The following is a 19,393-nucleotide window of genomic DNA, read 5'->3' as shown; positions in this document are numbered from 1 at the left end:
TTTTGCAATTGGTGTAAGAAAGGCACAGGTGCCCCTGGCCCAGGTAGAGACCGGAATAACAACATGGCATATGGCAAAGGCAGCAAAGAATTGATTCGGGATGTTCAAATGGAGAAACAGAGTGATTGATACCTCTGCTTCTGCACTAAAAAGGACACATAGACCTATCTTATGGATAAAAGATCATGAGCTAATTTCCTGGTTTATATTTGCAGAACTGCCATTTGTATGTTTAGACACTGGAGGCAGTATTTACTTGCATCTCAGTTTAAATGATCAACAAGTAAGTGGTAAACCTGCTTCAAACTTGACGGCATCCCCCTAGTCCCCCATGCAGGCATACTCAGTCATGTCTGACTCTTTGCAACCCTTTGGACCACAAGGCTCCTCTGTCCATGGGATTCTCCAGGCAAGAATACTGAAGTGGGTTGCCATTTCCTCCTCCAGGGGATCTTCCCAGCCCAGGTATCGAAACTTTGTCTGCTGCATTGGCAGGTGAGTTCTTTACCCTCTGAGCCACCTGGGAAGCCCCCTTAGTTCTCCAGCTATAGTGAAACTTCCTGGGGCTTTGGTGGCCAGTGTGGGTCAGGTGATTAAAAAGTCTTTCAACCTGCAAGAGGAAGAAGTTGGATGGTCTCAGAGTGAGAAGAATGTAAGTGTTCTTAGAAGAGGCCGCTGAATTCCTGCAGGAGTGGCCAGCTTTGAGGAAGAGCTATTTCCAAATCTGGAAAGGAGTATGTCAAGGCTGTATATTCTCACCCTGCTTATTTAACTTATATGCAGAGTACATCATGAGAAATGCTGGGCTGGAAGAAGCACAAGATTGCCAGGAGAAATATCAGTAACCTCAGATATGCAGATGACACCACCCTTATGGCAGAAAGCGAAGAAGAACTAAAGAGGCTCTTCATGAAAGGGAAAGAGAAGAGTGAAAAAGTTGGCTGAAAACTCAACATTCAGAAAACTAAGATCATGGCATCCGGTCCCATCACTTCATGGCAAATAGATGGGGAAACAATGGAAACAGTGACAGACTTTATTTTTGGGGACTCCAAAATCACTGCAGATGGTGACTGTAGCCACGAAATTAAAAGTCGCTTGTTCCTTGGAAGAGAGCTTATGACCAACCTAGACAGCATATTAAAAAGCAGAGACATTACTTTGCCAACAAAGGTCCGTCTAGTCAAAGCTTTGGTTTTTCCAGTAGTCATGTATGGATGTGAGAGTTGGACCATAAAGAAAGCTGAGCATTGAAGAATTGATGCTTTCCAACTGTGGTGTTGGAGAAGATTCTTGAGAGTCCCTTGGACAGCAAGGGGATCCAACCAGTCCATCCTAAAGGAAATCGGCCCTAAATGTTCATTGGAAGGACTGATGCTGAAGCTGAAACTCCAATACTTTGGCCACCTGATGCGAAGAACTGACTCATTTGAAAAGACCCTGATGCTGGGAATGATTGCAGGCGGGAGGAGAAGGGGAAGACAGAGGATGAGATGGTTGGATGGCATCATTGACTCAATGGTCATGAGTTTGAGTAAGCTCTGGGAGTTGGTGATGGACAGGGAGGCCTAGCGTACTGCAGTCCATGGGGTCACAAAGAGTCGGACATGACTGAGTGACTGAACTGAACTAATCTGAATGATTAGTAAAGCTGAATGTTTTTTCATGTGCCTGTTGGCCACTGTATTTTTTTAAATGCCTATTCAAATCTTTTGCCCATTTTTAATTGGATTTTTATATTGATTTGTAATGAGCTTTTTGTATAATTTATATATTAATCCCACCAGTCATACCATTTGCAAATATTTTCTCTCTTTCAGTAGGGTGTCTGTTTTATCGATAGTTTTGTGGGTGTGGAAAAGCTTGTAAGTTTAATTAGGTCCAATTTGTTTATTTTTGCTTTCATTTCTTTTGCCTTAGGAGACAGATCCAATAAAACATTGCTGTGATTTATGTCAGAGTGTTCTGCTTATGTTTTCCTCTAGGAGTTTTATGACTTCAGGTCTTACATTTAGGTCTTTAATTCATTTTGAGTTTATTTTTTGTGATGTGAGGAAATGTTCTAACTTTTAAAATTTTAATGATACATAACCATATATTAAAAAATAGCCATCATTTATCTCCATATAATTAGTGAGAATTTTTGCATATTCTGGCATATTTGGCCAGTTTGCATTCTTAGTGTCCTGTGTTATGGCTATAGTTTTATTACTGTAACTTACAGCTAGAAACAAAATCATGAAATTGACAAACTTATGGACTGTATTAGGTAGAAAATTTAAATACTAGTTGTATTTAGTTAGGCTTACTCTTTTAAAACCAGAATTATTTTTTTCTTAATAGTATATTTTGGTGTCCTGGCACTGAGGATTTCTGTCCAAGAACCGATAAACACAATGGCTGTGATTTTTAGTGAATTTTTACCTGTTATGATCAATAAAATTTCATTGAAATGAATCACTGAAAATTTTGCAAAGAGATGTATAAAGGATAATGGGCTTCCCTGGTGGGTCAGTGGTAAAGAACTTCCCTGCCAATGCAGGAAACAATGTGGTTTCGACCCCTGAATTGGGAAGAACCACTGGAGAAGGAAATGGCAACCCACTCCAGTATTCTTGCCTGGAAAGTCCCATGGACAAAAGGCCTGGTGGGCTACAGTCCACGGGGTCACAAAGAGTTGGAGATAACTTAGTGACCAAACAACAACAACTGTAGTAATAGTTCAGCTTGCAGCATAAGAAGTCAAAGCTGAAGGAAAATTTCAAGATGACTTTTAATTCTGTGTATTTAAGATGGGACATTGCAGGATAAGGTCCTAGTTTTTAAAGGATATTCCAAAAATGGGTTCAGGGTTAGCTTTGGTACAGATTAATGAAGAGGTCAGCAAGTCAATCATCAAACTTCTAATAAATGGCTATTCTGGGTTTAGAATCATCCTATGTTCTGAGGAAGTTACAGAAAATATTCTCCCCTTGTACTCAGCCTATGGTACTAAGGACTTCCACGCGCCTTTGAAGGTTGTTTCCTTTGATCGTCTTTTAAGCATCAGTTTTTCTACCAGTTTCTTCCTATAGGCAATACATCCTATTGTTTCTGTTTCTCTAGAGAACCCTAATACAGACCCTATAATTACTTTCTTTTAAAAAAAATTTATTTGGTTGCACCTGGTCTTAGTTGCAGCATGCAGGATCTTCATTGCAGCATGCAGGGTCTTTAGTTGAGGCATGTGGGATGTAGTTCCCTGACCAGTGATCAAACCCCAGCTCCCTGCATTGGGAGCACTGAGTCTTAGCCACTGGACCACCAGGGACACTCTAGACCCTATAATTACTTTCATCTTTCTAAAGAAAGAACAAGTGGAAGGTCTTCATCTAGATGAGACTTTAGTGGCTACACTTTGGCACTCCCCCCAAAAGGGAAAAGATAACAAGAGTGATAGAAAATGCTTTGTTTCATATAGAGAAACTATTCACAAGAAATATCTTATTTTCTGTAATACTCGATGCCTGTATTTGATTTTATAACTTTTCTTAAAATAATACATTTAAAAAAAAATAGTCAGCACTTATTCAGATGACTGGGTTTTACACTGTTGTATGGAGAAACTGTAGATTTCATGTTTCCATCTTTGTGCTCATGTGCTCACTGTTACAAAGATATGCCTCCTATTTCAGCTACAGTTTAAGTGTTTAAGAAATCTAAATGGTGATGTGTCTCTTTTGCATCATAACTGGTGTAGGTGGCCCTTTACTGCTTTAATCATCATTAGTTGTGCATTCTAGATGCACTGCCTGAGATAAATATAGAATTTAAGGAACAACCCCATGGGTCTGCTCTTGGACTTCCTTTAAAAAAAAAACTCTATAAACTCTCATAAAGCCTTTGACTTCCTCTCCAGCTCATTCTTTTTAGGAGATTCCAGCAGTGTTGCCTTTGATTAACAGTCTCTAACCACATTCTTTGAAAAACCATCCTCCACTTATGAAGTTACATTTCATTTTAGTGCTAGTTGTCATATTACAGTGGTTGCATAGCAACAGCATTGGCAAATACAGTATCTTTTTTTTCCCCTACACACAAACCGAGTTTCTCAGTGCTGATCAAAACTCTTCCTTTGCTTCAAGACTGTAAAAACGTTCATGAATTCATTGGGTGAATTGAGCCTGGTAGCAGCTGCAGTTTTCAGAAACTGAGGCACCAAAGCCATTGGTCAAAAGAAGAGGTGAAACTGTAAAACCACGCAGAAACTTGAGAGGTATACGACAATTTAAACATTGGAATATTATTATCAGAATTGTGTGACAGAGATTATTTCTCTGGGCTTTGTGGGGTGATGGGATTGAAAGTCAGATCACAACATTGGTGGTGAGCAGGGCAACTTGGGACACCATTGCATGGTAAATTTATATTTAACTTTTGAGGAAATTTCTAAACTGTTTCCAAAGTAGCTGAATCATTTTACATTTCCACCACTGTTGTATCAAGGTTCCTGTTTCTCCACGTCCGCATCCACCAATGTTATTGTCTGTACTTTTTTATAGCCTTTCTAGTCATTCTAATTTGCTTTTTCCTATTGATTAGTGATGTTGAGCATCTTTTCATGTTTATTAACCATTCATATATATTCATTGGTAAAATGTCTATTCAAATATCTTGCCTATGTTTTGAGTTGTTTCTCGTCTCATTGAAGCATATGATTTTGTATATTTTGGACACTGCTGCTGCTGCTAAGTCGTTTCAGTCATGTCCAACTCTGCGACCCCATAGACGGGAGCCCACCAGGCTCCTCCTTCCCTGGGATTCTCCAGGCAAGAATACTGGAGTGGGTTGCCATTTCCTTCTCCAAAGCATGCATGCATGCTAAGTCACTTCAGTCATGTCCGACTCTAAGTGACCCCATGGACAGCAGCCCACCAGGCTCCTCCGTCCATAGGACTCTCCAGGAAAGAACACTGGAGTGGGTTGCCATTTCCTTATCCAATATTTTGGACACAGTCTTGTATTAATATGTTTTGCAAATATTTCTTCCTAGTCTGACTTGTCTTCATTTTCTTATTGGTGCCTTCTAAATGGCAGAAGTTTTTATCTGTATGAGGCCTAATTTATCAATTTCATGTCTTATAGATCATGCTTTTTGTATCATATAAAAAATTTGCCTAACCTAAGTTCTCAGATTTCTATCCTATGTTATCTTCTAAAATTCTCAATTTTAAGTTCTTACATTCTATAATCTATAATCCATTTTGAGTTAGTTTTTGTGTTTGGTGTGAGATAATGTCATAAGTTCATTATCTTGCATGTCAATATTCAATTGTTCAACCACTATTTGTTAAAAAGGCTACCCATTACTCATGAATGAAATAAATTATCACCTTTGTCAGAAATCAGTGACCATAAATGTGAGGATTTAATTGTAGACTCTCAGTTCTATTTCATTGCCATACTCATCTGATTTTATGCCAGTGGAACAAGTTGTCTTCATAATTGTACTTTAGAATAAATTTTGATTTGGGAGGTGAAAGTTTCCCAACTTTGCTCTTTCTAAAAATAATTTTGGCTATTCTTAGTCTTCTGCAATTTTGTGTAAATTTGTGGCTCATTTTGTAAATTTCTTCAAGATGTCTGCAGAAATTTTGATAGGGATTGAATTGAATCTATAGCCAAATTTGAAGGAATTTTCATCTTCACGATGTGAACATTCAAGAACATGGGTTGTCTCTATTTAGCTGAATTAAAAATTTTTTTTCTCATCGATATTTTAACTTTTCCATGTCTAAATCTGATACTTCTTGTGTTAAATTGATAAGTATACACAGTTCAATTCAGTTCAGTTCAGTTGCTCAGTCGTGTTCGACTCTTTGCAAACCCATGGACTGCAGCATGCCAGGCCTCCCTGTCCATCACCAACTCCTGGAGTTTACTCAAACTCATGTCCATTGAGTCGGCGATGTATACACATATAGACATATTAATATAAAATTGAAGTACACAAATTTTCCTGAGGGGGGGGAAATCAATATATTTTGGTTAGAAAATTATGAACATTATTCTAGCTGTTTTTATTTGAAGATAAAAAATGTATTTTTTCCAGTTGCTTGCATAATGTTTTTCACTGTAGAGGAATTTTCGTACAGACTTTCACTTAAGAATTCAAACTTGATAATTAATGATGATCAACAGAAGACTTTTGGCTTAAAAATTACTAGGAAATTATTTAACTCCTTTTTCTTTCCATCTCAAACCCTCCCACTTGTATGGTATTTTTTCTATAAGTCCAATCCTATTCACTTTAGTGAAAAGAGATTTCTTTCCATCCAAACTGCCAAAAATACAGACTGCAAACAAAATACATGACATACTTGATTATTTTAAATTTTAGCAGACTATATTATACACAGAGTTTTAAAGAAGGAAGATGAGGTAGTTAAGACCACAGAGCATGGAGTTGGTGAGAAGCAGAGTCAGACATAGCTGTGCCCTGTGATCTTGTGTACATTATTCATTGGTGCTGAGGTCTTGTGCCATCACTTTGCAGCTGTAAAACTCAGTTACCTCATCTATTAAGTTGGAGAGTCATACCTCACAGAGTAGTTGTTGATAAGTCAGAAAAAGGATTAAAATACTTGGCAAATTCATCACACATACAAGCTGAAAAACAGGTGCTATAGTAGCTTTGCCCTTGGATGCAGTTTCTAGGCTCTGAAAAAAATGTGAGATCCATAAAGAAGGCTGAGCACTGAAAAATTGATGCTCTTGAATTTTGATACTGGAAAAGACTCGTGAGAGTCCCTTGAACTGCAAGGAGATCAAACCAATCAATCCTAAAGGAAATCAACCCTAAAAAGTCATTGCATGGGTTGATGCTGAAGCTGAAGCTCTAATACTTGGGCACCTGATGCAAAGATCCAGCTCATTGGAAAAGACCCTGATGCTGGGAAAGATTGAGGGCAGGAGGAGAAGGGGGCAACAAGAGGATAAGATGATTGGATGGCATCACCAGCCCAATGGACATGAGTTTGAGCAAACTCTGGGAGATAGTGAAGGACAGAGAAGCCTGGTGTGCTGCAGTCCATGGGACTACAAAGAGTTGGATATGACTTAGCAACTGAACAACAACAAAGAAAATGAACAGTTATGGCCTGTGAACTTTCCATACCAGCAGTCAAGAGAGGGTTGAAAGTAATAAGAAATATAATCTGACAGGAAGAAGATTTGACTGCATTGTACCTGAAACCACATAGTTTAAGGACAAGTAGACTTTGTCTTCTCATTTTTTCCTGATGATATCTTTTTATTACCAAATAGCAGAGAATTATTTTTAGTGATGCCATTGGAAATAAAGTTTGAAATCTACAATCTCTCCCCATGAAGAATGTGTGCTTCTTGAAGTTGGATGTTTCTTCCATATCTCCAAAGTATCAATATATAGCAAGTACTCAAATAATATTTATTGAAGTGTCACTAAGTTACATGCTTTGAAAAATGATAATCAAAATTAGACTGCAACTAAAAAACAGCAAAGATCCAGTAATGCTAGAAGTTTACATAGCAAGTCTCACTAGGAAAATAAAAGCTTTAGTTCCATTTTTAAAAATTTCCCTGGCTCCAACTTATTTTAGCAGTGGGACCAAAACAACTCATTACTGTGGTAAGTGTCAGAGATTCATGCAAAACTGTACTGCATATTATGTAAAATACTTTAAAAAAAAAAAAAAAAGCATTATTAAACATGTCCCCCAGAAGTTAGAATCATAGTAAAAGATTACTCTGTGCAGAAAAGTGGATTTCAAATGAGTGCACCCCAAACCTCTTTATTACTTTTAATGTAATATTTCTCTCCAGTGTCTCATAACCGCTCTTACAATGATTACTCTAAATTCACTGGGCAGCAAGAAGGAATAAGTTACAATCCCTGGCGTTAAGTTCAATGGAATCTTTATCCAGTGGACCTATTTTTTTTAATGACATACCAAATGCTTATTAATGACAATACTAATAATCTAAGCGATTAGTGAATTTTCTTTTCAGAAGCAAGTTTAAAAGTAGGTCTGAAAAAATCGTACTGTGAGGACATACTTTATTCATTAGAGGGACATTGATGTTCATTCCACTTATTTTGGAAAGAAAATGGCTAAACAAAGGAAGGTCTGTGAGTGAAGACCATTCTTGGGACAAGCAGGAACTTGAACGGATAGTAATAATGGTGCCTTCTCTCTGCATATCTAGGTGTTTTTTCAAGCATTTTTCCTGCCTCCATGGAGGAGCTTTTTGAAAAACCATTGGAAGTGTGATGAAAATCAAGTGCAGGAACTGACACTTTTCTATTCTCCACTTTTCAGTGTAGATATTTCAGAAATCATCAAAACCCACTTTCAAGAACTATGAAAGAAACTATCAACTTTCCAACCACTGCTGCTACAGAGGGGAACACTAGGAGTGGTTTCAGTAAAAGCAGTCACATGTGGAAAGAAATGGCACTTACGCTATTTAACTCCAGAAGGAATTTACAATGTATGTGGCAAAAACGTCTCATGAGTATATGTGTGAATGTGCATATGAGTGTGTGCATATGTGTAGATACACGGTGCTGCTGCTAAGTCACTTCAGTCGTGTCCGACTCTGTGCGCGACCCCATAGACGGCAGCCCACCAGCCTCCTGTGTCCCTGGGATTCTCCAGGCAAGGATACTGGAGTGGGTTGCCATTTCCTTCTCCGTGTAGATACATAGATATGTTCAATCTCATCTAAACAGTGGAAATCCTTCTAACTATGCAAATTAGTCAGTCTGCTAAGCGGTATGGAAACTCCGTGAGAATATTACACCTTCTTCCCTGGAAATCAGTCCCCAAAGAGATGTTTGTTCTAGTTTAGGAAGCAAATTCCAGCTACTGTGTTTCAGTCTGTGTTAATTTCCTGGCTCTAAATTGTTGCCTAACACCTCTGCTGAACTTGACCTGAGTCCAGCCTGCTCTCCACCTTAACTAGATTGTCTGCCTGTTTTATAAGCAGCTTTTGCCTTGTCTTGTCTTATTCATATGTGGCCTGATTTTCCTTGCCTGTTTGGTTTGCTTTTCCTTAGGCTTTGTCTCTGTGCATTTGGGCTCTGGCATTTTTATTGTAACAGAGGAACAATTTTGTATCTCTTTATGCCTTGATTACATTTGTCAGCGAACAATAGATTCTTTGAATGATCTAGGTCATACTCCTTAAGGTGAAAAGGCTGTAAGATTGAACTATCCTGTTGAATAACATATATTTATATATGTTTTATATAACATATATAATAAAATATATATTTATGTTTTTATAATTACATATAATATATAATTATATTTTCTGTATAAGAAAATATTAAAAACAGAACAAGACTAGATACCATGTATTGAAGTTCTACTATGTACAAAGTACTTTGTATGCTTTATTCCTTTCATCTTTACAGAACCACATCAGTTAACTCTTTATTTTCATGTGATTTACAAGAAACCATGGGTCACACAGAGTTTATAGCTAGTTAGTAACAGGGAAGAAATTCCAACTCATTTCCTTTTTACCTAGAGGTACTCTCCATAAAACTTACTTGTCTAGAAAATGGCTACATACTGTGATATTTCAGTGGAGGACAACCCTTGTCAGTATAGGTAAAACAGAAGGTGCAGACCTCCATTTTTCAGGCCAAAAGTAGTCTTTTGTGAACATGTTTAGAAAAATTACTCTTCATAGTTAACTGTGCTGTTTTATTTCCTAATGATCAGTCTAAGATCAACAGTCTGTGAAATCCATAAGTATTAAAGGAAGAAATTTCAGCTTTGTCTCTTGCTTCTTCTGTATCATCTACACTCTGCTGTGTATGTCCTCTTGTGACCACTTGATAAACTCCATTTGCCCTTGAAGGCAAGTCCTCTTGATCGCCTTCATCTTTACGTCTGACTTCTAAGTATACACACACACACACACACGCACACACACATGAGCTCAATTAGGTCCTCCACACTGTGGTCCTTTTGCATGGATTCCCTGTTTCTATCATACTTACTGCATGTAATTCCCCCTATTATTTGGTGACCTTGAGAGCAAGTATATTCTTTTCCTGTCTCCATCTCCAGTGCCTATGCTATAGCAGTAACCAGGCATAATGAATGAATGTAAGCATTGAAGTAAAGCAACACATCAGTTAATTGTCAAACTCAATGAAGTAATAGAAACTATTCAGATGGGATGAATTAACTTTTCCCTAAGTTCTAAACTTTAAAGCATGATTTCCGCTTCTCCATCCCCAACTTCAGAAGGATTCCTGGATAAAATTTGTAACACCAATATAATTTTAATAGCTTCTGGACTGTAGCCCGCCAGGTTCCTGTGTCCATGAAATTCTCCAGGCAAGAATACTGGAATGGGTAGCCATTCCCTTCTCCAAGGGATCTTCCTGACCCAGGGATCGAACCCAGGTCTCCCACATTGGAGAAAGATTCGTTACCATCTGAGCCACCAGAGAAGCTCTCTTTAACTGCTTCATTGAGATTTAATTCATAGACTGTACCATTTCCTCATTTATATTGAAAACAGTTCATTGTTTTTAATATATTGACAGTTGTGCACCCATGAACACAGTCCAATTTTAGAACACTTTCATCACCAAAAAAAACCAACAGTTACTGTCCATCACCTCCCCTCCACCCTGGCCCTAGACAATCATTAATATACCCTCTCTATACATAAATTTGACAATTCTGGGAATCAACTATAAATGTAATCATATAATATGTGGTCTTTTGTGACTGGCATTTTTCGCTGAGCATAATGTTTCCAAGGTTCAACCGTGTTCCGGCACGCATCAGTAATTCATTCCCTTTATTGGCTGAGTAATATTCCATTGTATGAATGTACCACTTGATTGTTTTCTTTTTTTGGCTGTCATGAATAATGCTGCTGTAAACATCCATGTGTACGCTCTTGTGTGGACGTGTATTTTCATTTCTCGTGGATACACACTAAAGGTGGAACTGATTTGTCATATGGTGACTCTGTGTTTAACTCACTGCTGCATGCGTGCACGCTCAGTTGCTTCAGTTGTGTCCAACTCTTTGCAGCCCTATGGACTGTAGCCTCTGTCCATGGGATTTTCCAGGCAAGAAAACTGGAGTGGGTTGTCATGCCTTCCTGCTTAACTCATTGGAGGAACCACTAAACTTTCCCTTGATGACTATACTATGTTATATTTTCACCAGCAATGTATGAGAATTCTACCTTATATCCTTGCTAACACTTGATTGTATCTGGTATCTTGATTCTAGTCATCATAGTGGGTATAAATTTGTATTTCAGAGTGTTTTTTGATTTGTTTTTGCATTTCCCTAATGGCTACTTATGTTGAATACCTTTTCATGCACTTATTGGAAATTTGCATATCTTTTTGGAGCAATATCTACTCCGATTCTTTGCCATTTTTAAGTTGGGTTATTTGCCTTTTTATTATGTAAGAGTTTTTTATATGTTCTGAATACAAGTCCCTTCTCAGATGTATGATCGGCAAATATTTTCCCTCATTTTGTGTTTTGTATTTTCACTTTCTTGACGGTGTCCTTTGGAGCACAAAAGTTTTTAATTTTGATGGAGTCCAACTTACTTGCTGATTTTTTTATTGGTCACTGTGTTTTGATATTATTTCTTTGAGTATTTTTAGATTCCCTTGTAGCTCAGTCAGTAAAGAATCTGCCTGCAATGCAGGAGACTTGGGTTCAATTCCTGGGTTTGAAAGATCCCCTGGAGAAGGAAATGGCAACCCACTCCAGCATTCTTGCTGAGAAATCCCTTGGACAGAGGAGCCTGGCGAGGTACAGCCCATGGGATCGCAAGAGTCGGACACAACTGAGTGACTAAACCACCAATGTCAATATGCACTCAAGGATATTTATTTTAGTCTGTGGGTTTACAATGCAATAATATTATTGTTTATTTTATTGTTCAAATTGCTCCAGCTTTGGCCCTTAGAAGCTCCTTCAGGGTAGTTTCTGTATCGGTTCAGCACGATCCATCAGTTGGTGTTATTTCTAAGAAGCTTTTGTCTAATTGAAGATCATGAAGATTTACTCAAAGAGTAAGTTTGCTTTCTGTATTGATTCATTTAGAGTCAGTTTTGTTGATAGTGCTAGGTATTGGTTCAACTTCATTCTTTCACATGTGGATATCCAGCTGTTCTGGCACTTTTTTTTTGAAAATAACTAAATTTCAATTCAATTGAATTGTCTTGGCACCTTAGCACCAATATGGTTTTAACAAAGGCAGAATATATTCGTTGAAGCCTGCAAGCAGTGACAACATCAAGCCCCTAAACCCTCTCCCTTCTCTGTCATTGCCTCTATGAAACCAGAATGTCAGTTGGCTTACATTTTTGGAATATAGCAATAAAGAACCAAAAACTTCACTGGCTTTTAAAATTTTCTCTGCTCTCAAATCCAAAATGCAGCCATCTCTCGTTTAGCAGCTTGTTAAGTAGTCTGATGCATTAGCACTTAAGTGTTTGGATAATATCATCTCTGTAATTCAGTTCCATTACGTCCACATCAACTGAACCCAGAATGAGTGTAATAAATGGCTTCCCAGATATTCGGCTTTAACAAATAGAACTCATTTCTCACCACCATTCAATCCACAGTGACTTGATACAGTTCATATATTGTGTTCCATTTGTGACTCATGTACAACATCTATTTGCAAAGAGATTTACCCATAGCTATGGGAAACATCATGAACTACATAGGTCAGTGTATCAAACTGTTTTCTTCTAGCTCTTTTGGTCATCTTATTCCCCTAATAAATGTATCTGTTGCTTTTGAAATTACTGTTGAGCTGAGTGAATATCCTTCTCGGCATCACTAAGAAAGTAAGTGTTAGAGTAAAATTAAAAACTGTACTGAGAATTTTTAATTCTTTGAATCAATAGGCAAAAGAAAACAATCTTTAAAAGCAAGCCAATTAAAAAATAACTCAACTCTTGGAAGCAAACATAGGATAAAAGTCTCATGACATTGGATATGCAATGATGTCTTGGAATATGACACCAATAACATGGGTAACAATAGAAGAAAATAAATTAGACTTTATCAAAAGTAAATGCTTTTGTGCACCTAACGACACTATTGACAGATGCCATAGTCAAGCATTTATTTACCTAAAGAATTTGTATTACGTAGTAGTAAGAAAATAATTGTTCCTGATTTAATCTTTGGGTATTATTAAATGAAACAGAGTAAATGAGTTCATTAATCCCAGGCTTTTGTGGAAAAGCAACATATATTTTTAAATTTTCAAATAATATGTGGACTCCTTAAACCCACCTTTGGCACAAAGGTTATGAAATGCTTTGGTCTCATTTCACATTGATTTGCTGCTTAGAGGACTAAGTAATATCCATTGTCTTTCAAATTTTCCACAAAATATAGATATAAAATATCCTTCTCTATTTCACTACCTTGTGAGTGGAAATGATTTCTGATTTTGACAGGATTCAGATAGTTCTCTCTGGGAGCTAGGATTTTAGAGGGGCTACCGTCTAGCTGTACTTGTATCTCCAAGCTTGGAATATGTCAGTTACATCTGAGTGATGGTCACCTGGGTGAACAGAAGATATTTTCCTGCTTTGCAGTTTTATTTGTGCATATGTGGGTATGTATGTGCCTAGCGAAAATCCTCTAGAGCTATCGTTTATTCAGAACACTAAAAATATTTTCAAGGAGAATGAGTGAAAATTGTCACTGAGGAAACATTCCAGGTAGAAGGTATCCAAAACTAATAATCTTGGGTAAAAATAAGATGCTAATTGAATTAGTCAAATCATCCTCATTTTATACCAAAGAAGAGAACCAGCCTCTGATATGCTAAAATACTGAAACAGTTTATGGAATATTTTAATTCTTGAACATCTCATCAAAATTTTTCTTTCTGGGCATAGTTATTGAGAATCAGCGAGTTTTCTCATCTTTACTATCTAATAAAATGCCATTGCCATGACAGCTTGTGCTTTTCCACATACTGTGCTGACACTTAAAAGACATCAACTCCTCTCTGAATTTTACTTCATCCAACTATTAAAGCAGAGACGGCAGACCAGTGCTCACAGCAGCATGTTCCCCGATCTAGTCAGAGTCACTGCCGACCATGCTTGTTAGGATGAACAAATAAGTTCTTTCATTTATATGGTAATCTCTAGATGTCCTCACAAATGAAGGGAAGCAAGAGAAAGAATAATTCAAAGGGCATCCTGAAGTTTTTGAAAGATGCCATAGTCATGGTTTCTGGAGGCAGGAATTCAACAGGAATAAGTCCAGAGACCTGGAAGAATAGTACTAAGGGAACTGGGAGGTGTATGGAAAAACTTTTATTCTCGTCATGTATGCTTATTTTTTCCTGAACTTTAAGCTATCTGAGAGGTGAAAAGTACTAATGATATTTTGTTTAAACCACTTCTTTGACCTCTTCTCCCACCTCCGATTTTTTTTTAACCTGGGTAATTCTACCCACCATTTAAGTCATCTGATTGGAGGGGCTTCCTGATTTATAGACTGTGTTATAATCCCCTAAATTAAGCCTCCTCATTTACAGTAGTGACTTGCATAGTAATTCCTTTGAAGAAAATCCTTCTTCCTATCTGGATATGAAGTTCCATCACAACAAGGGGAGCAGTCACTGTGTGCTCAGCAGCATCCCAGGGCTGACACATCGTAGGTGATAGGGCCTGTGTGGGGGCTCACTGTTAAAATGGCTCCTCATATTGACCTTGCAAACAATGAATAAAATCACAGTGACCCTTGAGACTGACCAAATTGCCCAAATTCTGCTTTCCCACTGGTGCCTACCTTCTCAAGGATATGAGACTGCCGATTCCAGACTTCTGGCTATGTGACCATAGGACTCAGCTATGGGCTAAAAATTAACCACCCCTTCAGAGAAATTTTCATTGGTGGGGTATAAGAAAGACCCCATTAAAAAGGGAGGGCTCTGGTTCTCCTTAAGGGTCAGTCACCCTCTTGTTTCCCTCTGATAAATTTCCTTTCCTTTGCCTGACTGCCCAGCTAGCTTTTTCTCTGCACTCGCCTTACCATAGGTAGTTAACAAATACTCATTTAATAAATGAAAAAGTTATAATATCCCTGGGAAGCAAAACAACCCCTTGTTGTGAAACACTGCTTTAAGTCTGTATGATCCGTAGTTGTTCTGCATATTTAAGATTGACTCCTAGAGAACATAATTCTAAAATTAATACTTAAAGGAGCATTATTTTCTGGATCAAATTCATCACTGTTTCCCACAACTGAATATACAATAATTTTATAGATTTAATATCAAAACATTTTCCTGGAGCTACCCCTGGTTTTTGTTATATTTTACTTAAAATATTTTCCCAATTCCCAATACTTAAGGACTATCTTTTTCAGAAGCCAAAGTCCTATTTTTATTGTGAATACGCTGCACCCTGGGTAGTTTTTCACGGCTTCCTCAGAAATCTGTAAGAATTACCAAAGTTATTTTTAGTCCAAATAACTCTTAAAGGCATCCTGCATCTGCCGCAGTCATTCAATTTGCCTTTATTTCAGAGTTCCCTTTTCATTAGTTCCACTCTGCTAGCATTAAGATGGACAAGGGCAAAGTTGCCTGGGCAGAGGTGAGGAAAAGTTAAAAGGATTGTCATTTAAATTGCTTTCCTTTACCTACTGTTTGAAGAAAAGTCCTTTTTCTTTGAGTACAATGTTGCTATTATATGCCATTTACATTTTGGTCAGGGACTGAAATAACGGCAAATAGACATCCCAGAATAGCATGAGCCTATCTTGTCAAGTACCTTGGAGTGATTTTCATGTACTCTAGAAGGTGGCTTTACAGGTACATTTGAAGTCTGAGATGACAGGAATCAGATAGAGATGGTTGCCTTTTAGATGTTGCAAAATCGATTTCTTTGCCTAGGGGAATGCCTGAGATGGTATCACTTTGATAGTGACCCTAGCCAGGTGCAGGATTACCTGACCTCAGATATCCTGGTGAACTTGATTCTTCCTACAAAGACACTCTGCCAGCATCAGCTCAGCAGAACCAGAGACTCAGAGCATCCCAATGTGAAATGGTGGTTTCTGTTGGTCATTCCGTCCTAGGACAGGGTGACAACCACAGAACAAGCTGTATGTATTGCTGTTGGACCTAGTCCAAATCTCCAGGGCTAGCTTATGTCTGTTCCAACATTCCTTACCAGGGGTCAGCAGCTGTAGAAGCAGAAGGTCAATTTGCTAGCCTTGTTTTTCTATCATGATGGTGGAGATAAATGCCATGGGGTCTAAAATGATCAGTGGGGAACTGCTCTTCTCAGAGCTTATGCCAGTTGTCTTCATTTGACAAAGAAGCAGCTCTAGAAAAGATTATGTAGACGATACCACTCTAATGGCAGAAAGCAAAGAGGAACTAAAAAAACCTCTTGAATAAGGTAAAAGAGGAGAGTGGGAAAGCTGGCTTAAAAATTCAACATTCAAAAAACTAAGATCATGGCATCTGGTCCCATCATTCCATGGCAAATGGATGGGGAAAAAATGGAAACAATGAGAGACCTTATTTTCTTGGGCTCCAAAATAACTGGATGGTGGCTGCAGCCATGAAAATAAAAAACGCTTGCTCCTTGGCAGGAAAGCTATGACAAATCTTGACAGCATATTAAAAAGCAGAGACATCACTTTGCCAAAAAGTCCGTCTAGCCAAAGTTATGATTTTTCCAGTAGTCATGTTATGAACGTTAGAGTTGGATCATAAAGAAGGCTGAGCGCCAAAGAACTGATGCTTTAGAATTGTGATCCTGGAGAAGACTCAAGAGTTCCTTGGACTGCAAGGAGATCAAACCCATCAATCCTAAAGGAAATCAACCCTGAATATTCTTTGGAAGGACTGATGTTGAACCTGAAGCTCCAATTCTTTGGCCACCTGATGCAGAGAGCCGACTCATTGGAAAAGACTCTGTTGCTGGGAAAGATTGAAGACAAAAGGAGAAGGGGGCGGCAGAAGATGAGATGGTTGGATGGCATCACCAACTCAATGGACATGAATTTGAGCAAACTCCAGGAGATAGCAAAGGACAGGGAAGCCTGGCATGCTACAGTCCATGGTGTCACAAAGGGTCAGACATGACTGAGCGATTTTGAACAATCCCATCAGGGTGCTCCACCCTCATGATCTCACCTAAACCTGACAACTTCCTAAAGTCTCCACTCCAAATACTGTCACATTGCCGGTTAGGTACTCAGCATTTGAATCTGGGAGGGAGGGGAAAGCTGTGGAGCATGGTCCTCTTTGGAAACGGACAGACCTGAGAAGAAGGCTCTTTGGACTCTTAAAAGGTGGCATGAAATTGCTATTTAGGTCAGAGATTGCCAAGAGAAGGCAAAAAAGCCAAGGCAGCCTGACCACATGTAGGCAGAATTCACAAGTTTATTTTGGACCTACTAGAAATCATTGCTCCAACTAATAGGCAACATGATGCCATATGAGCTGTTGATGTTTATGCAGATGCTTGTCTTTTCCATAACTTCTTAGTGGCATTTGAAGAGCAACTCTCTCCATTCTGCTAGGTCTTCCCATATTGTTTGAAGTGAAGTGTTAGTCACTCAGTCGTGCCCGACTCTTTGTGACCCCATGGACTACAGCCCACCAGGCTCCTCTGTCCTTGGAATTTTCCAGGCAAGTGTACTGGAGTGGGTTGCCATTTCCTTCTCCAGGAGATCTTCCCAACCCAGGGATCAACCTGGGTTACCGGCACTGCAGGCAGATTCTTTACCGACTAAGCTACGAGGGAAGCCTTCCCATATTGTTTAGTGCTAATTAAATATTTTCTCTCTCTTAATGACAACATCTCCATCTTATTTTGGTCACCTTTCTTTCAGTTCAGTACATATATATACATATATATGGGATGCTTGCTTCTAGAGCTGTACAGAATCATCCTTGGAGGGTGGCAACTGGTACCCTTTGCTTTGGGAGAAGTTATACCAGCTAGAAAGGAACTCAGTGAGGCCACTGGTGGCTATAGTACAATTAGCATCAGCTACATGTTCCTCTGGGGCTCCTCTCTGCCCTTTAATCCTTTTCTAGCTCTTGCCAGCAGCTTTTTGGAGTATGTCTTTGTTCTCTTTCTGTCCTAGTTCTTTTCTTTTTTTAAAGATCTTTTTTTGATGTGGACCATTTTAAAAGTCTTTATTGAATTTGTTACAATATTGCTTCTGTTTTGTGTTTTGGTTCTTTGGCCACAAGGCATATGAGATCTTGGCTCCCCAACCAACAATTGAACCTGTACCCCCTGCACTGGAAGGCAAAGTCTTAACCACTGGACCCCCAGGGAAGACCCTGTCCTGGGTCTTTTCTTATGCACTGTGGTAGATATAAGTACTGTCTTATTTCCACTATTTGCTGCTGCTGCTGCTAAGTCGCTTCAGTCATGTCCAACTCTGTGCGACCCCATAGACGGCAGCCCACCAGGCTCTGCCGTCCCTGGGATTCTCCAGGCAGGAACACTGGAGTGGGTTGCCATTTCCTTCTCCAATGCATAAAAGTGAAAAGTGAAAGTGAAGTCGCTTAGTTGTGTTGGACTCTTCGAGACCCCATGGACTGCAGCCTATCGGGCTCCTCTGTCCATGGGGTTTTCCAGGCAAGAGAACTCGAGTGGGTTGCCATTGCCTTCTCCGTTCCAGTGTTTGATGCTGTCCCAAACATTCATCCCTGGATTTGCAGTGGTGTTTGGGAGAAATATGGGCTTCCTTGGTGGCTCCCAGAGTGAAGTTCTACCTGCAATGCAGGAAACCTGGGTTTGATCCCTGGGTCAGGAAGATCCCCTGGAGAAGGGAATGGCAGCCCACTCCATTATTCTTGCCTGGAGAATCCTATGGACAGAGGAACCTGGAGGTCTATAGTCCATGGAGTTGCAAAGAGTTGGACACAACTGAATGACTTTCACTTTGGGAGAAATACAATGATCTCAATACTCTTGTTTATCTGATGTGTATGTCAGGAACTTTTTAAAGATTATTTGCTACTCAATATACTTGTAGTTATTTGTAGGAAATATCACTGGTAAGCACACTCCAAACTTGTGTGCTTTTGTGGTTGGTTGTAGCCTGTCCGTTATCATTTATAATTCAGTTAGGTAAGGTAGCAGGCTATTCTGTTAGCTCAAAATAGTTAAGAAAAAAATTGTCATCAGTTTTAAGTTGTCTTGACTCTAATTCCATGCACTATACTATAAACACTGGCTTACCAATTTGTTCTTTTTGTGTCGCTAAGTCCTGTTCACTGACTCACCAGGAAATCCCCTCAAAATAGTTCAATTTGTGTTTCTTTTATGTTTCCTTTTTTTAGTTAAATAACCACC

General features: G+C 38.8%; 1 long non-coding RNA gene across 1 annotated transcript; it reads right to left on the bottom strand.

The window, feature by feature from the left end:
• Positions 1 to 11,449: 11,449 nt before the first annotated feature.
• LOC145534455 (uncharacterized) lies at positions 11,450 to 17,093 on the bottom strand. Its single transcript, XR_014074639.1, has 2 exons — positions 16,238 to 17,093; positions 11,450 to 12,872 (listed from the first exon to the last, which is right to left on the bottom strand). It is a non-coding gene; the product is annotated as an uncharacterized LOC145534455 (long non-coding RNA).
• Positions 17,094 to 19,393: the final 2,300 nt, after the last annotated feature.

Source organism: Giraffa tippelskirchi, chromosome 14, assembly GCF_054371585.1.
Source record: "Giraffa tippelskirchi isolate mGirTip1 chromosome 14, T2T-mGirTip1v1.2.pri, whole genome shotgun sequence".
Taxonomy (NCBI): Eukaryota; Metazoa; Chordata; class Mammalia; order Artiodactyla; family Giraffidae; genus Giraffa; species Giraffa tippelskirchi.
The sequence above is the reverse complement of the archived record's forward strand: the minus strand, read 5'-3'. Positions and strand labels throughout refer to the sequence as shown.